Here is a 20,144-nt window from a genome sequence, read left to right as displayed (position 1 = left end):
AAGTATGTCTGGTAGGCCACGTCTTGGCAGGATGGGGGAAGAGGAGTTGGGGGGGTTCATCTGGCTGGTGACGCATTTCTTGCCGCTCATGATCCAGGCAGGGGGCAGGGTGATACAGGGGTATCCGACAGAGGCGCGCAGAATTCAGTGGGGAAAGGTGCTGCATCACCTGCAGCGTGTGTATGCCAGCCAGAGGAGTGACCACCAGCTGAACCACTGGTGGGCTGACCTCATCACCAGGGAGCAGGATCTCTTGGACCACCTGGGAATCATGATTGGTGGCATTGTTGGTGAGTAAGAATTATGTTAATGTGCACGATTAAGGGCCATATTTATACTTTTTGACGCAAAACTGCGCTAACGCAGTTTTGCGCCAAAAAAATTAGCGCCGGCTAACGCCATTCTGAAGCGCCATGCGGGCGCCGTATTTATTGAATGGCGTTAGCCGGCGTTAGTCGACCGGCGCTGCCTGTTGTGCGTGGAAAAAAAACCACGTACCCCAGGCAGCGCCGGCGTAGGGAAAAATGGCGTTTGGGCGTCCAAAAATGGGGCAAGTCAGGCTGAGGCAAAAAAATCGTCTTAACCCGATTTGCGTCATTTATTTTTGGCGCCCAGACGCCATTAACATGACTCCTGTCTTAGCAAAGACAGGAGTCATGCCCCCTTGCCCAATGGCCATGCCCAGGGGACTTCTGTCCCCTGGGCATGGTCATTGGGCATAGTGGCATGTAGGGGGGCACAAATCAGGCCCCCCATGCCACAATTTTATTTTTTTTTTTTTAACTTACCACATCTTACCTTTTCTTCCCTGGGATGGGTCCCTCCATCCTTGGGTGTCGTCCTGGGGTGGGCAAGGGTGGCAGGGGGTGTCCCTGGGGGCTTGGGAGGGCACCTCTGGGCTCATTCTGAGCCCACAGGTCCCTTAACGCCTGCCCTGACCCAGGCGCTAAAATCCGGCGCTAATGCGGGTTTTTTAGTCCCGCCCACTCCCGGGCGTCATTTTTGCCCGGGAGTATAAATCCGACGCAATAGCATCGGAGTCATTTTTTAAGACTGGAACGCCTACCTTGCATCTCATTAACGCAAGGAAGGTGTTCACGCAAAAAAATTATGCAAACTCCATGAACTTTGGCGCTAGACGCGTCTAACGCCAAAGTATAAATATGGAGTTAGTTTTGCGTCTAATTTGCGTCGAAAAAAACGACCCAAATTCGGCGCAAACAGAGTATAAATATGCCCCTAAATGCTCTGTAGTGACATAAGGGGATTAGTACAATGTCTGCCAGCTAACTTGCTGACTGTGTGTAATGCTGGGGAAACATAAGGGGATCATTGATGCACTATGGCAAGGATCACAATTGCTAGCTGTCAGGTAGCACGTGCTCAACAAACTTACAGGTTACTTTTCCATGAAGGAAATTGGTGCGGCCTTTTTGTCAGAACAGTTAACAAAATATGAGCCTATCATGTCTATACAGGGTACTATTGACAGAGAAGTACAGATGTACCAACATTTAGGCCAACTATGTTGACGCAATTGCTAGACTGACTTTAGAATCACTACATGATGCTGAAAATGAGTGCTGCCTTCACGTCAATTTATAATAGCAAAGTGGCTCAGACATATGTTTCATGGGAGTCTGGTGAGTGTGGAAGGAAAGCGTTCACAGAAGTACTATGAATGTGTGGGATTATTGTGTTCCTTGATCTTTTTGCATACATGTCAGTTCTTGATTTGAAAACATTGTGAAAAGGTGTAAGGTGCTCTCAGCTAACATCTTAAGATGTTTGTTGGAATTAGTTGAGCCACAATCCAAATATGGATGGCAGTCCAAGTGTATGCACATGGCCTCACATCTCCATGGTTGGTTCAAATCACCATAGCTGGGCCACATCAATTGACTATACTGTAACAACAGGATGGCTTACAAAAGTCCCTGCCCCTCCCTCTTTACATTGGGCCTATGTGCAATAAATGTGTCATGGCCACAAGGCATGTTTGATTGGTAATGCAGTCCTCAAGTAGCCAGGCTTTGGATGTCTCTTTTGGATGCACATGATGAGACGATTACACTCCATATTTCTTAGTGCTCACCAATTATGGGGTATGTTTGCAACCACATGATAGTTAGGGCCAATGTATGTGTGCAGATATGTGTGTAACTGTCACAGGAGACCCATGCTATGTACAAGTTGGCCGTGATATATCAGATGCAGTACCATTATGTCTGAATGGCTGCCATTTCCTTATTCAGCCTACACATTGTAAATGTTTATGAAATTGTTGCACTGTGCACAGATTTTGAGCACACCGGCACCCTACACTGTGGGAGAGGTGGTGACATTTGAGGACCCCGACTACTCCAGTAAGTGTTGATATGTCTGTTATATGTTGTGTTTGCTGGTTATGGACTCGTGTGAGTTGGACGCATAGCAAGGTGTGATTCGTTGGGCAAGCTTTTTTCTTGTTCCATGAGTGCGAATGCAGTTCTCACATGTTTTGAGTTTGCCAATGCGTATCCAATGGTATCATGTAGGGATTGTAGGACATCCCTGTAGGCCCCACTGTGAGTACAGCGGTTAGTCATGTGTATGACACTTGTATCACCAAGAGTCGCAATGGAAGTCAGCGCCAATTTAGTCAGCCTGTCAGACCCACATTCTCTAGGATTGGTACAGCAAATAGCTTTCCAATAGACATCTGCTTCCCTATTTACCTACGTTATTTTGAAACAGTGTGTAGAACCTCCTAGCAGCATGTACTTCCACATGTAGTGCAACAAGTCTGTGGAACCTGAGTGCAATGTCCTAGGTGTGCATGGAATTAATGATCATGGGTGTTCTAGCAACTCTGTGTCTGATGTAAGTCAGGCCTCCCTGGAAGTATATGTTGTGTACCAAGTTCTGCATTTCCTGACATGTGTGGCCCTTTGAGTGCTCTAGGGTTTGCTGACTCCTAATTGTAGATAGACCTTACCTGTGGTGTGTCTGTAGAGACAAACGTGTGGAGTTTCCTATACACTCCTCGGTGTACATGTTGTTGGCAAATTATAGTTGTGTATCCACCGCCCCCCCTCAAACACGGCCATGGGTTTGTGAATGGGGTACCTAGTACTGATGCTACCAGTATGTTACACATACATGTGAATAAGTGACGGTTTGGTTGCATACTAATATACACACTCCGGTTTGGCACTTGGTACTATACTGGCAAGTCCAGTTACAACTTGCAGACCATGTGGCTTTAGTTTTGCTTTCCGTACACTGACATTTGTAGCCCAGGTCTTGGCGGAGGATACGCAGCATGATTCTTAGATGATAACTGGCAGAACTCAGATTGCAAGTCAAAGCCAGTTATTACCCATCTTGTAGGTTATGGATGTGCTTTGTGTGATGTGACCTTTGTAGTCTGGCCTGCCATATACTTCCTCAGGGACATTCAATGCTCTGTATTGTGATATGAGCTGTTACAAGTACAGTAGATGTAATGTCTGATTAACTTGCTGTGCCATTTCACACAATGCAGTTACTAATGTAGAATATCTTCATTTGACTTCACAGCTGCTAACATGACTCCAGACCAGGTCCATGAATTTCACCGCCGGGCCATGCGATATCAGCACATCCTGCTGGTGGAGTCGGGGTTCCGGAGGATGGCCCGGCGATATCGCCATGAACGGGCCTCTGGGGCATGGAGAGCCTTCCCACAGGGTAGGCCTACTTTGCCCACCACAGCCACCACCAGCACAACCACCAATCAGAGCCAGGTGGCCCCACCCACAGCTGTCACTGTTGGTCCAACATCTGCTGGACTTCCTGGCCCCAGCATTGCCACCGGTGCAGGACAGCCCACTAGGCCTGGCACCACACCCACACACACATCCTCCACCAGTACCCAGACTGCCACTGCTCCTTCTGTTGACCCTGCAGCCTTCAACCGAATGGAACATAAGATGGATAAAGTGCTGCGCAAGTTGAGCCACCTGAGCCGGGACGTGCGGCACATTAACCTGGGGGTTAAGTCCATTAAGAGGACCCTCCGGAGGGCCAACCTCTAGACACTTTTTTGATGTACATGATTCCCTCCCCTCCCTCCTCTTTCCTTGTTCTTATAGTTAGTGGGCTTAGGGGGCTTAGTGTTAGGTTAGTATAGGCTGTTAGTTTAGTTAGTGTTAGTGGGTGGGGGGTCCTCATTCTTTATATTTTTACTTATTAAGTGTGTGGGTGGGTGGGCGGGGGGCTATGTTGGGGTTCTTCTGTGTTAAAAAAAAAAATATATATATATATATATACATATATATATATATATTTGTATAGGATAGTATAGTATGTGTTTAGGTTAGTATGTGTTGTCCTCCATGTGTCCCGTCTCATAAGTGGGGTGGGGGGTAGATGTTTAGAAGTTTTGTTACATGTGATAAGTAAGTGTAGCTTAGGTTAGTTAGGGACAGTTGTGGGCAATGAGTAGCCAGGGTAGATTAGGGTAGGTAAGATTTTTCCCTCAGTTTCCTCATTTGTGATTAGCATTTAATAAATATTTGGTTAACCCTTAATAGTATGTGTTGAATGGTACTTGATCGTGGGTTTGGATTCAGTGTACATCAATTTGGTACTGTAACATCTGTGTCCTATGCTACAAACAAATCCCAACTGAGCTGTACGATTGGCAGCTAGCCCAGAGCTACCTTGCAAAGTGTCGACCCTTCGTTGCAACCACCAATCACAGTTAATATGGATCCCAATGTGTTACTGTTGATAAGTGTGTTTTCAAAGTCACTAACAGTGCTTCCAGACTTGATATTGGGGAAACAGTTTTAGGTCTGACTGCAGTCTGATGATCATGCACACCCCTATAAGATGAGTTCTCATTGGCAATCTTGTATTCTTGTCTTCATGACCCTCATACATCATTTGTGACACAGTTCGGCATGATTACCTATTTGTATGTTAACTCAGACACCTTCATTTATGCAGTTTTTTTAGTGTTTACTTAGATTAGTGTGGCATGTTTATTGTCTTATTTTTGCATGTTTACAACATTTTGCGGCCACTATTTGATGACTTAGTTATCCCTTGAGGAAGCATTCTTCTGTCCAACACAGCATGGTGGTATATGGTTTCTCACTTCATCCGATTTGTCCCTCAGGAAGGGCAGAGTATGATGCAATCATGGCCACTGTGCAGAATTCTTTGACTACATATTATCAGTACAGTTGTATTGACATGCTACGTAATCTGACAGTAGGCACATTTCAGTTATCTACTGCACAGTTGATATGTCACATTACCCAGAGACAGATTCGTTGTGTAAGTGCTATTTATTGAAACGTGCTGTAGTGCTATCTGTACATTGTCCATGATTGTGAGTCCCATTATAGTGACATTTTAAATTGTGATCCAACACAAGGGGTTATGGAAATGCTTTTGACATGCTAGGGTTGATGTTTCAGACAGTGCAGAGGGACAGGATTTGGCAATGAGTAGGAGAGAGACAATCACTGGGCTGGGTGACAAGATATACAGTGGTTTGCAGAAAAGTGCTCGAGTAAAGTTGTTGCAAGACTGGCAAGTTACAATGCGCAGGACCTTAGTAAATGTGGGCCATGTGGCAGGGTCTAGTGCTTCTGGGTACTTTTCCTTGTGAATGTGATCTGTTCCATGTCTTCTTCTTCTGATGTGTGTGTTGCCTGCTTTGTCCTTGTTGTTGTTGGTTGTGAAGGGGCAACACACACCTCAGTGTTAGCAGATGTGGAGTCAGACATCCCGGTCGCTGCTCCCTATGAAGGTCTTAAGGGCAGTACTGCAGCAAGGAAGGCCTGCTGGTTCTTGAGAATAGCAGCCACATCACAATGGTAGGCAGCCAGGTCGGCCCTGAGGGAGTCATGATTGCATTTGTGCATGCAGTGGAAGGTTTGGGGTGCGAGGTGTTGTGGCAACTCCCTTACTGCAGTGGTGAATTCCTTGACAGTTTCTTGTAGTCCTTGCAGTATGGATGTTAGGGCTTCCATAGCTGCTGCCTGATCTGCAGATGACATCATGCATGAACGCATCCCCTCAAGGCTGGCTGCCATAGTTTGCATCCCCACCCGCACCTCCTTGGCCAGCTCCCGCTGTACTCCAACTACAGTTCTCTCAAAGCTGGTGCCAGTGTTGTCTGAGTCCTCAGCTGTATTGGAGCTGACAGGTCTTACAATTGGGGTGGTGGGTGGATCCTCTGCGATGGCTGCTTGCTCTGTGCTCCACCTTGTGACTTAAGGTAGGGTCTGGAGGGTGTCAAGGACCTTTTGGATAGTCTCCTGGGGAATGTTTATCGGCTCGTCATCCATGTCATCAGGGAAGTCTGGGACAGGCATATCGGCAGGAGATCCATCTTCCTCTGCAATGAAACAGGGTACAATTAGTGTGTCTGTGTTGTGGCAATTTTGATGTGACGTGCCTGCCTTTTGATGAATTCACTTTGTGATCTTGTTTTGTGTTAATTTCTCCAGTCCTTCAGATGGGCATTCTTCCAGGCCTATGGCCCACCTGTGTGTCACATGTATGTTATTGAGTTATCAGACTAGCCAGCCTCATTGCCTCTAGGTGTTGGTTTATGCCAAATAGTGAATTGCCACCTTCTTTTCCTACTCGACCCTCCGTGTACATCCATTCTCATGGTAAGACCTTTCACTGGCTGTGGGTGTTCTGATGGCCCTGGCAGCACACTTAACAATCTGGACCTGCCCCAATCTCTGATCTTTCACATCCACTTAGATGTAATTGACATGTGGCATATCCTATGCATGGCAATGTTATGATCCGATATGGATGTTGACATTGGTAATGTGTCCTGCTGATGTTTGGGAATGTGTGTTACATTGGATTGCCCTGATAATCGTATCAGTGCCCTATTTCCTTCTCTGACTGTGCAGGTGTATTTTAGTGACCAGTTCCATGTGTCCCCCCTCAATGCTGTTGTCTGAGCAGTATGACATTTGGGATGTTGCATTGTTACCCAGGCACAGGATGGACCCTGACATATGCAGCATGGGTGTGTCCTTAGTGTTGTGTAGCTCCTATTGATGTTTACATTGGCTGATGTTTGCGACAACTATGGGTATTGACATTTGAGAGTACCGGGGCCTTTGTATTGTTTCTGGGGATTGTTCCAGTTGTCATCCTCACCCCCTAATTTAGGTGTGTATGATCCATGGGGAGGTTACTGCCATTGGCTACTTGAGCTGCACACAGAGCAGAGGTGGTAGTGGCACCTGTTGTCGCTGTTACACTCCAGTTGTCGGTATGGCTAGAGGTTCTTAATAGGGCCCTAGTTAATGTAGGGGGTGTGCCGGGATGTCAGTTTGACGTAGTGACCTTCCCTCCTTGCGTGGCTTTTCCTTTGCTCCATCGTTGGCATGACAGCATGGGACTGTTGTTGGTGTTGTGAAATGGTGTGCCCCAGGTCTTCTCAGAACGGGCCATGCCCCCCTGCCGTGCCCCTTTACCCATGCCACTCCATGTATTTGATGACTTCCATGCATTTAGTGGTCGGTATCCCCCCCCTGCTCACAGTTGACATTAGTGCATTTTAATTCCCCATGCGACTTACCCTGCATGTGCGTTGTCTCCTGGTAGTCTGCGCTGTCCTGTCCTTGAATCCCTGTGACGATCTCCTCAGGGATGACGGCTGCGACCATCTCCTCCATGTGGTCCAGGGCCTCCTGGTGTGCTGGACTCCCCCCTACAGTCTGCAGTGCTGCCTTCCTGTTCCTGGCCATCTTTTCCTTTGTCCTGCGCATGCAGTCATGCCAGCGTTTCTTGCACTCAATGACTGTTCTGCGTACTTCAGCCACACTGTTAATCTTGTCGACAATTTGTTGCCATATAGCCTCTCTCCTACTGATTGGCAACTTTGAGGTGACAAACTGGTGCTGGTGTTCTGTCACCTCTTTAACCAGAATTTCCTGCTCCTCTGCACTAAAGCGACACTTTCTTTTCTTCTTAAAAGTGTCCTGGTTCTTGTGTGGGACATCCTGGCTGGTTCCTGGTCTACTGTCATCTTCCTGGGGTCTGTAGTGGCATCTGGGATCCATTTTGGTTCTCCTCTGGTGAAATGGCTGTGTTCTCTGTTTTTTTTTACGCTATTACGTTAAAAAAAAACGGCGCATATCCGGTTTGCGGTGTTGTAAATCGAACAACAGTCTTTTCCGTCACGTTAACGTCGTTTTCCTTAACAACTTGACGCCGCGGTGTGCGTCATAAATAATGACTGCCACCTGTTGTTTGCGCCGCCGTGTGTCAAGGTATAAATATGACGCCCGCACAGCGCACCAAAATGGCATTAGCCGGCGGTAATATTTTTGACACAAAACTGCGCCGGTGCAGTTTTGCGTCAAAAAGTATAAATATGGCCCTTAATTTTCAATCTTTAAAGTAAGCCCAGAAATTCCCACAAATACCCCTGTTTTATATAGAGGATTACTAGAGGTAATTCTGGACGCTGCTAAATGAGGGTGGGGTTCTTATCAGAAGGCCTTCGAGTGGAGAAATCATTAGCCTAAGACAATTTAGCAACTTTAGAAATCTGCTGAAGACCATCTGTTGCATGTCGAATCTCAGAGAAAGTTCGGAAAAGTAAGCATGGGAGGATCTCATTTGCATAGGACTGCCCCTTTTTCAATCCTATTATTATGCTGCAGTTTCCATGTTGCATTACTAGAGGGTAGCACTATGAACATAAATCCACAGAGAGGCTTTAAAAGTGTTTGCTGAACTACCTACTGTTCTTGTTGGTTTTTTATAAAGCTAAAGAGTAGAGTACTGGAATGACTGAGTATTGAGAAATCAATGGCCTGTATTTTTGGCGAAAAGAATGCAAAACTAGGAAGGAAAAATGCAAAATAAAAGCGTCAAAGACTAGATTTTTGCTGAAAGAAAAAGTGAGTGTAGTGTGGTTTGGTCTGACATGCTGAGCTGTGCCAATATATTAGAACTGGGACTTTAAACATCCCAATCTTAATTTTCAGTCTTTAAAATAAGCCCCAAAACACCCACAAACACCAAGGTTCTATATAGAGGATCACCTGAGGTAATTCTGGACCATGCTAATTGAGGGTGGGATTCTTATCAGAAGGCCTTCAAGTGGAGAAATCCTTGGCCTATGACAATTTAGCAACTTTAGAAATCTGCTGAAGACCATATGTTGCATGTCGAATCTCGGAGAAAGTTCGGAAAAGTAAGCATGGGAGGATCTCATTTGCATAGGACAGACCCTTTTTCAAACCTATTATTATGCTGCAGTTTCCATGTTGCATTACTAGAGGGCAGCACTATGAACATAAGTCCACAGAGAGGCTTTAAAAGTGCTTGCTGAACTACCTCTTATTCTTGTTGTTTTTTTATAAACCTGTAGAGTACTAGAATGACTGAGTATTGAGGAATCATGGCCTGTTTTATTTGGTGAAAAGAATGCAAAATTAGGAAGGAAAAATGCAAAATAAAAGCATCAATGCATAGATGTTTGTTGAAAGAAAAAGTGAGTGTAGTGTGGTCTGGTCTGGTCTGACATGCTAAGCTGTGCCAGGACTTTAAGGCTTGGACTTTAAACATCCGAATCTTAGTTTTTAGGGGCATATTTATACTCCGTCTGCGCTGATTGTGCGTCAACATTTTTGACGCACAATCAGCGCAAACGTTGCCCGGTATTTAAACTTTGACGCCCGAGCCCGCGGATGACAAAATTCCGCCGTGTGCGTCATGTTTTGGATGCAGCAACCCGCCTTGCGTTAATTATATGCAAGGTAGGCGTTCCCGTCCAAAAAATGGCTTAAAGGGCCATGCGTCGTATTTATGCTTTCGGGCAAAAATGATGCACGGCTGGGAGGCGGAGCCAGAAAATGACGCAAAGCCCGATTTGCATCAAAAATGAACGCCTGGGTCAGGACAGGCGTTAAAATGGGGCAAACACACCTGTATTTAATCAGAACACACAGAACAAACAGCAGAGCAGCAGAGCAGCAACAGGGAGCCATGGAGGTGATTCTAATCCAGCGTGCACGCAGACGCAGAGCCCAGCAGCAACAACAACAGCTACAACAACACCAGCAGGGACCCCAAAGGCAGCGCAGAAGGCAGGAGCGGATATTCTGCCCAAGAACAACCCTTCAGGGCTTCAGGGAACACAACATCATCCAGAGGTACCAGTTGAACTGGCAGGCCATTCAGCAGCTGCTGCGAAACATTGAACTGCAGTTGGCCCTTACTTTGGTGACACCTCGCACCATCCCAACAGAAACAAAGCTGCTTGCCGTACTTCACATGCTGGCAAGTGGCTCTTTCCAAACAACTGGTGCCCTGGTTGGCGGAATATCACAACCATCATTCTCCGCCTTTTTGCCCAAAGTACTGGATGCCATCATTCGACTGATACCCCGCCACATCTGCTTCCCTAACACACTTCAGAAGCAGCAGGAAACTAAACAGGGGTTCTACGCAATCAGTGGCTTCCCACACGTCCTGGGTGCAATCGACTGCACACATGTACGCCTTGTTCCACCTGCTGCAACTGAACACCTCTACCGCAACACGAAGCACACACATTCCATCAACGTGCAGGCCATAGTCGATCACCAAGGATTGATCACCAACATCGTGGCTAAATATCCTGGGAGTGTACATGACTCCTTTATCTTCTGTCACTGCACCATCAATGAACACTTCCAGGATGGACGGAGCTGGCAGGTCTTGCAAATGGGGTGGTGGGTGGATCCTCTGCGATGGCTGCTTGTTCTGTGCTCCTCCTTGTGACTGAAGGTGGGGTCTGGAGGGTGTCCAGGACCTTTTGGATAGTCTCCTGGGGAATGTTTATCGGCTCGTCATCCATGTCATCAGGGAAATCTGGGGCAGGCATATCGGCAGGAGATCCATCTTCCTCTGCAATGAAACAGGGTACAATTAGTGTGTCTGTGTTGTGGCAATTTTGATGTGACGTGCCGGCCTTTTGATGAATTCACTTTGTGATCTTGTTTTGTGTTAATTTCTCCAGTCCTTCAGATGGGCATTCTTCTAGGCCTATGGCCCACCTGTGTGTCACATGTATGTTATTGAGATATCAGACTTGTCAGCCTCATCTCCTCTGGGTGTTGATTTTTGCCAAATAGAGAATTGCCACCTTCTTTTCCTACTCGACCCTCCGTGTACATCCATTCTCATGGTGAGACCTTTCACTGGCTGTGGGTGTACTGATGGCCCTGGCAGCACACTTAACAATCTTGACCTGCCCCAATCCCTGATCGTTCACATCCACTTAAACGTAATTGACATGTGGCATATCCTATGCATGGCAATGTTATGATCCGATATGGATGTTGACATTGTTAATGTGTCGTGCTGATGTTGGGGAATGTGTGTTGAATTGGATTGCCCTGATAGTCGTATCAGTGTCCTATTTCCTCCTCTCACTGTGCAGGTGTATTTCAGTGACCAGGTCCATGTGTCCCCTCCTCAATGCTGTTGTCTGAGCAGTATGACATTTGGGATGTTGCCTTGTTACCCAGGCACAGGTTGGACCCTGACATATGCAGCATGGGTGTGTCCTTAGTGCTGTGTCGCTCCTATTGTTGTTTACATTGGCTGATGTTTGATGTGACGTGCCTGCCTTTTGATGAATTCACTTTGTGATCTTGTTTTGTATTAATATCTGCAGTCCTTCAGATGGGCATTGTTTCTGGCCTATGGCCCACCTGTGTGTCACATGTATGTTATTGAGTTATCAAACTTGTCAGCCTCATCGCCTCTAGGTTTTGCTTTATGCCAAATAGAGAATTGCCACCTTCTTTTCCTACTCGACCCTCCGTGTATATCCATTCTCATGGTGAGACCTTTCACTGGCTGTGGGTGTTCTGATGGCCCTGGCAGCACACTTAACTATCAGGACCTGCCCAAATCCCTGATCGTTCACATCGACTTAAATGTAATTGACATGTTGCATATCCTATGCATGGCAATGTTATGATGTGATATGGATGTTGACATTGTTAATGGGTCCTGCTGATGTTGGGTAATGTGTGTAACATTGGATTGCCTTGATAGTCGTATCAGTGTCCTATTTCGTCCTCTGACTGTGCAGGTGTATTTCAGTGACCAGTTACATGTGTCCCCTCCTCAATGCTGTTGTCTGCGCAGTATGACATTTGTGATGTTGCCTTGTTACCCAGGCACAGGATGGGACCCTGACATATGCAGCATGGGTGTGTCCTTAGTGCTGTGTCGCTCCTATTGTTGTTCACTTTGGCTGATGTTTGTGACAAATATGGGCATTGACATTTGAGTGTACTGGGGCCTTTGTCTTGTTTCTGGGGATTGTTGCAGATGTCATCCTAACTCCTCTAATTTAGGTGTGTATGCTCCATGGGGAGGTTACTGCCATTGGATACTTGAGCTGCACACAGATCAGAGGTGGTAGTGGCAACTGTGGTCGCAGTTACATTGCAGTTGTCGGTTTGGCTAGAGGATTGGTAATAGGGCCCTAGTTAATGTAGGAGGTATGTTGGCTGACGAGTGCCAGGATGTCAGTTTGACGTAGTGGCCTTCCCTCCTGTTGAGGCTTTCCCTTTGCTCCATCGTTGGCATGACAGCATGCCCCATGGGACTGTTGTTGGTGTTGTGTAATGGTGTGCCCCAGGTCTTCTCAGAACGGGCCATGCACCGAAATGGCATTAGCCGGCAATAATATTTTTGACACAAAACTGCACCGGTGCAGTTTGGCATCAAAAAAAGTATAAATATGGGCCTTAGTTTTTAAAGTAAGCCCGCAAACGCCCACAAACTCCAAGGTTCTATATAGAGGATCACCTGAGGTAATTCTGGACCCTGCTAAATGAAGGTGGGATTCTTATCAGAAGGCCTTCAAGTGGAGAAATCCTTGGCCTATGACAATTTAGCAACTTTAGAAATCTGCTGAAGACCATATGTTGCATGTCGAATCTCAGAGAAAGTTCGGAAAAGTAAGTATGGGAGGATCTCATTTGCATAGGACAGCCCCTTTTTCAATCCTCTAATTATGCTGCAGTTTCCATGTTACAATACTAGAGGGCAGCACTATGAACATAAATCCACAGAGAGGCTTTAATGTGCTTGCTGAACTACCTATTGTTCTTGTTGGGTTTTACTATTGCTAAAGAGTAGAGAACTGGAATGACTGAGTATTGAGGAATCATAGGCCTGTTTTTTTGGTGAAAATGATGCAAAATTTGGAAGGAAAAATGCTAAATAAAAGCGTCAAAGCACAAACGTTTGCTGAAAGATCAAGTGAGTGTAGTGTGGTCTGGTCTGACATGCTGAGCTGTGCCAGGACTTTAGGACTGGGACTTTAAACATCCCAATCTTAGTTTTCAGTCTTTAAAGTTAGGCCACAAATGCCCACAAACACCTAGGTTCTATATAGAGGATTACCTGAGGTAATTCTGGACCCTGCTAAAAGAGGGTGGGGTTCTTATCAGAAGGCCTTCGAGTGGAGAAATCCTTGGCCTATGACAATTTAGCAGCTTTAGAAATCTGCTGAAGACCATTGGGCATATTTATACTCTGTTTGCGCCGGAATTGCGTCATTTTTTTTTACGCAATTCCGATGCAAAACTAACTCCATATTTATACTTTGGCGTTAGACGCGTCTAGCGCCAAAGTCCATGGAGTTTGCGTCATTTTTTAGCGTGGACACCTACTTTGCGTTAATAATATGCAAGGTAGGCGTTCCCGTCTAAAAAATTGACTCCGAGGCATGTGCGCCGTATTTACACTCCCGGGCAAAATTCACGCCCGGGAGTGGGCGGGTCAAAAAAAATGACGTACGGCCGCTTTTGCGCCGTTTTTTAGCGCCTGGAAAAGGCAGGCGTTAAGGGACCTGTGGGCTCTGATAGGAGCCCAGAGGTGCCCTCCCATGCCCCCAGGGACACCCCCTGTCACCCTTGCCCACCCCAGGAGGACACCCAAGGCTGGAGGGACCCATCCCAGGGACATTAAGGTAAGTTCCGGTAAGTATATATATATTTTTTTTTGTGGCATAGGGGGGCCTGATTTGTGCCCCCCTACATGCCACTATGCCCAATGACCATGCCCAGGGGACAGAAGTCCCCTGGGCATGGCCATTGGGCAAGGGGGCATGACTCCTGTCTTTGCTAAGACAGGAGTCATTTCTATGGGGGTTGGGAGTCGAAAAAAATGGCGCAAATCGGGTTGAGGTGAAAAATTTGTCTCAGCCTGACTTGCCCCATTTTTTGACGCCCAAGCTCCATATCCCCCTATGCCGGCGCTGCCTGGTGTATGTCGTTTTTTTCCACGCACACCAAGCAGCGCCGCCGGCTAACGCCGGCTAACGTCATTGATTAAATACGGCGCCCGCATGGTGCTTCAGAATGGCGTTAGCCGGCGCTAATTTTTTTGACGCAAAACTGCGTTAGCGCAGTTTTGCGTCAAAAAGTATAAATATGGCCCCATATGTTGCATGTCGAATCTCCGAGAAAGTTCGGAAAAGTAAGCATGGGAGGATCTCATTTGCATAGGACAGCTCCTTTTCCAATCCAATTATTATGCTGCAGTTTCCATGTTGCATTACTAGAGGGTAGCACTATGAACATAAATCCACAGAGATGCTTTAAAAGTGCTTGCTGAACTACCTATTGTTCTTGTTGGGTTTTTATAAACCTGTAGAGTACTGGAATGACTGAGTATTGAGGAATCATTGGCCTGTATTTTTATTTTTGAAAAAATGCAAAACTAAAAAGGAAAAATGCAAAACAAAAGCATCAAAGCATAAACGTTTGCCGAAAGAAAAAGTGAGTGTAGTGTGGTTTGGTCTGGTCTGGTCTGACATGCTGAGCTGTACCAGGACTTTAGGACTGGGACTTTAAACATCCCAATCTTAGTTTTTAAAGTAAGCCCACAAACACCCACTAACGCCGAGGTTCTATATAGAGGATTACCTGATGTAATTCTGGACCCTGCTAAATGAGGGTGGGGTTCTTATCAGAAGGCCTTCGAGTGGAGAAATCCTTGGCCTATGACAATTTAGCAACTTTAGAAATCTGCTGAAGACCATATGTTGCATGTCGAATCTCAGAGAAAGTTCGGAAAAGTAAGCATGGGAGGATCTCATTTGCATAGGACAGCCCCTTTTTCAATCCTATTATTATACTGCAGTTTCCATGTTGCCTTACTAGAGGGTAGCACTATGAACATAAATCCACAGAGAGGCTTTAAAAGTGCTTGCTAAACTACCTATTGTTCTTGTTGGGTTTTTATAAACCTGTAGAGTACTGGAATGACTGAGTATTGAGGAATCATTGGCCTGTTTTTTTGGTGAAAAGAATGCAAAATTGGGAAGGAAAAATGCAAAATAAAAGCATCAAAGCATAGACGTTTGCTGAAAGAAAAAGTGAGTGTAGTGTGCTTTGGTCTGGTCTGACATGCTGAGCTGTGCCAGCACTTTAAACATCCCAATCTTAGTTTTCTTTTTTTTTTTTTGTTTCAAAACCTTTATTCAACCCTTAAAAGACAGAATACATGTTAGCCAATCCATGTTTCAGGTGGCACGACATTGGACCAGGTGAAAAACTGCACACAGTGCCAAGGCCAACACCAGGTTAACATCTAGATGTTAATGTATTCCGAAGTAAAAGAAACTAAAAGCAGGAATGTTTAAAAGCAATGGGATAAAAGAAAAAAAACAAAGATCAATCCCAACAAACACAGAAACTCCTGTGTTAGAAAAAAGCCCAAACTAAAAAATAAACCATCACCCATGATCACTCCAACACCATTCCAAATAGGTAGGCACCTTACCCATCAGACATATATCTTTACACAAGTAATCGTGGACCAAGGAACAACCAAGAGCATTGACCAATTGTGGGGAGAGATCAACACCTTTGAAAAGTAGAAGATTTCTAGCCCTCCACAAAGCATCCTTCAAGCAATTCAGCACTATCCAATACTTCTGACATGGGGAGCTGGAAACAAACAGGCCAAAGATCACACCCTCTCTAGACAAAACCACATCAGAATTCAGGGAAGAAAGCCATACTTCCGCCAAAGCCCACACCTGTTGTGCCATGGGGCAGTACCAAAAGAGGTGGTCACAAGATTCTTCTGCCAAACAACCCTTCCTGACACAAAAGGGTGCCCTAGAACATCGTCTCCTAAACAAAAAAAGGCGGAGAGGCAGGCAACCGTGTGCTGTGGACCATGCCAGGTCACAATGGATATTATGAAGGTACCGTACAGAAACATTTGCCCAAATAGCCTTAGAAGCCAGGTCTGAAAACCCCCTGACTGGTACCTGCTGCTGGTCCCCAGTAACAGATTTGCGAATGAGCCTAGGTGAGATCAAGCCCAAAGGAATTGCGTGTAAATTGTGAGTCCTAATGAATTTCCTGGCATAAAAGTAAGCAAATGGGCAGGATTCTGAATGAGGCATGCTATTTGAGACAACCATGCCCCATGTTCTGCACACCAGAAAATTCAGCCAGAAACTGGCAAAAAAAGACCACTTCCTTTCTTCCTTATCCAGACAAATATTCCCTCTGATCATGGTGCAAATAAACAAAGATTGCAAAGCGAGACCAATGTTTAGAGCACTCTTGCCACCCAAAACCACAGGCTTTAACATGGTCACGCGAGACACTCGTTCTTGCTTTCCTCCCCAAATGAACTGAAAAACCCACCTCTGTAGCAGTGTAAGGCAGTGTCGGGGGACGGGGTAAACCACTGCAATATACAGAAGGCCCGATAGAAATTCTGCCTTTGCAACAAGTATTTTACCAGTCATAGTAAGTGACCGCAAACCCCAAAGTGCAATCTTCTGCTTTACCTTGGACATGCATTCAGACCAGCTCTGCAAACTACCACCCGCACCAAAAAACAGACCAAGAACCTTGATGCACTTCCTTAAGGACCCAATCCATCTTATCTTCCTTCCAGTTGACGTACAAACACTCACTCTTTGCCAGGTTAATCCTCGATGACGAAGCAAAGGAAAACCTACTACAATACCATAAAACCTGGCGGATGGAAATATTATCTGTACAAAAAACAGATACATCGTCCATATAAGCAGAGGAAATGACAGAAACCCCCTACCTACAGGGACAGGGATCCCTTTAATCAGTTTATCAGCCCTCAGAGTTGCAAGAAAAGGTTTGATGGCCAAAATTAACAAGAGGGGGGACAAAGGACATCCCTGCCGTACCCCTGACAAAACAGGAAAAGAGGCAGTCAACGTGCCATTGACCATGACCCTGCTGTAAGAATTGGTATACAATAAAGAAATCCAGGACCTAAAAGTTGGACCAAAATTCAAATGTTTTAAAACCTGAAACATAAAAGAGTGGTTTAGTCGATCGAAAGCCTTTTCCTGATCCAGGTTCAGCAAACACATAGATAACCCACGGTCTTTGACATACGATAACACATCCCTAACCAAACATAAATTGTCAGATATCTTACGCCCAGGTATGCTACACGTTTGGTCCGATTCAACGACTGTGGAAATAACAGGCCTCAACCGAAGGAACAAAGTTTTAGACAATATTTTAAAGTCTACATTGAGAAGGCTGATTGGACGCCAGTTCTTTACATCGGCTCTATCACCTTTCTTCTTGTAGATAAGTCTTATGCAACCACCTCTCAAGGAATTGGGGAGCAATCCTTCCCTCATAGAACAACGAAAGACTTCAAGCAAGTCGGAGCCCACTAAGTCCCAAAATGTAGCATAGAACTCTACAGGTATGCCATCAGAACCGGGGGATCTCCCCTTAGGCAAGCTGAGCATGGCCCTTTTGAGGTCTGCAAGCACCAAGTCACCTTCAAGAAACTCCTTATCCTCTTCAGACAAAGACAACTGCAGATGTTGCATGAAAAAATTCCCAGTTGCATTGTCTGAAACTTTGGGCCCATATAAGTCGCTATAGAAATCATGCACACTGTCTCGGATTCCTTCAGTAGTGGTATGAGTGGTACCGTGGGAGTCCATCATGGCATCTATAATTCTCCCAGTGGCCCTTGCTTTAAGAAAGAAAAACCTAGAGCAAGTCTCATTGTTCTCCAGGAACTGAACCCTACTGCGGAGAATCAACCCTTTAGTAAATTCATGGTACAAGGAGGATAACCTCTGCTTGCACAATAGAATGTCTTCCTGTACATCAAAACCGTGCTCCAATAGCTTGGAGAAATTCTGGAGCCGGATTTGCAAACGGTTGATTCTGCACCGCCTGTCTCTAGCCACTCTAGTTCCCTCCCGAATAAAGAAGGACCGTATACGGATCTTAATGTCTTCCCACCACTCACTGACTGAGGGGAAAAGAATTTTCAAGGACTGCCAATTTTGGTAATGGTAACTAAACTTATCCTGGGTAGCCTTGTCATTGAGCTAAAGAATATTGAGTCTCCACAGACCCTTCCCTCTAAGAGGTATATCTGCTATGGAGACGCCAACTGAAATGAGGTGATGATCGGAAAAGAAAACCGGAATGAGAGTGGCTTAAACTATCTTTTCTGAGGGACTTGCAAAGATAAAATCTATGCGTGACTTAGTGGAAGAGTTGGAACTAACCCAAGTGTAACCTGGATCATTAGGATGCAACAATCTGTAAGAATCCTGCAAATGAAAATCAGAAATAATACTTTTCAGTGAGGTAGAGCTACCGTCCAGGTGTACTGCAGAAGAAGAGGATCTGTCTTCCACAGCCAATAAACAGTTGAAATCACCAGCTAGAAAAACATTCCTGTTGCATAAAAGGAGCTGAGGCAGGAAGCTCAAAACATTCTTTCTGCAGGACAATGATGTAGGGCAGTACACATTAATAAGGCGTAAATCATGGCCATTCCAAGTAACATCTACACATAGTAATCGCCCTTTAACCACACGTTGAACGTTCTGAATAACAAAGTCATTACTGCAAAATAAAATGCCTATCCCCGCATTTCGGTCAGAATTACAGCCTGACCAGATGGAAGGGCCACAAGTCCACATTTGTTGCAATTTTGTGTCCTTAGCTAGTTCTGGGATAGCACATTCCTGTAAGAAAATCATGTCCAATTTTTGCAGGCTCAAAAAGTCAAAAATTGAGGAGCTTTTCACATCATCACCCAAGCACCTAACATTAATACTCCCCAAGAGAAGCATCAGGAAATATCTGAAAAACATAGACATTACAAAATGGTACTTTCAGTCCAATTTCCTATTCCTCTTCTTAGTCTTCCGCTTTATCACAGGGGTAAAAGCATCCTCCCCTGTCACCGCCTGGGAATTACGCCTTTCATCTTGTGCGCACAAGTCTCTGGAGTCATTGCTCTCAAACCCAGTCTCTTCCGTATCATCCCCCTCTTTCTCCTTCCTTTTTAATGAGGTTGAAAGATCCATGGCAGATTCAACCTCTTCCTCAACAAAAATGTCATCCTTGCCCCACTCAACTACCTCAGCAGCAACCGCAGTGTCAGAGAAAGAAGAGTGTTCCAGGGCTGTACAGGCGAAATCTATCTCACTGCAAGAGTCTATAGAGGAAATTGTAGACACTGTACCTTGAGTGCCAACCGCATTTGCAGTACCAGATGAAGTGGGTTCTAGGGAGTGCTGGCTTGGAGTGGAAAATACCTCAGGCGTAACATACAGACTGTCATCCATAACAGTGCCAAGTGGCTGTGGAGCAGAAAGTGGAACAGGTTGCAGCTGGGGTGCACCAAGAGCTGCACCTGTGGTGGAAATCAAAGAAGAGCCTCCAGCACTGACGATATCATTCCTTTCACCAGCACTCAGGTGATGTTGGGCAACACCCCCCCTAGTGGTTTTGGAGGACGTCTGCTGTGATTGGACAGCCAAATTTAAATCCGGTGTGGGAGCCATGATTGGTTGATCAGGGGCACCTGGTGAATCACCCTCATTAGGTTCCATGCAGTTCCCAGCCTCATCAACTGCACCTGCTTGTTTTCCCGCCAAAACTGAAGCACCTTCCCCAGAGGTGTCTTGCTTCACAGTTAAATCCACCTTTGCCTCAGACAAGGATAAATCAGGTTGGAGAGCTAATCTTTCCTCCTCCAAACCAAGCCTGATTAATTCTTCCTCCTCCTCCTCTACATCTTCCCTTGACCTCCCTCTACTCTGGTGGGGAGTGAAA

Source organism: Pleurodeles waltl, chromosome 4_2, assembly GCF_031143425.1.
Source record: "Pleurodeles waltl isolate 20211129_DDA chromosome 4_2, aPleWal1.hap1.20221129, whole genome shotgun sequence".
Classification (NCBI taxonomy): domain Eukaryota; kingdom Metazoa; phylum Chordata; class Amphibia; order Caudata; family Salamandridae; genus Pleurodeles; species Pleurodeles waltl.
This window is presented reverse-complemented; position numbering follows the sequence as displayed.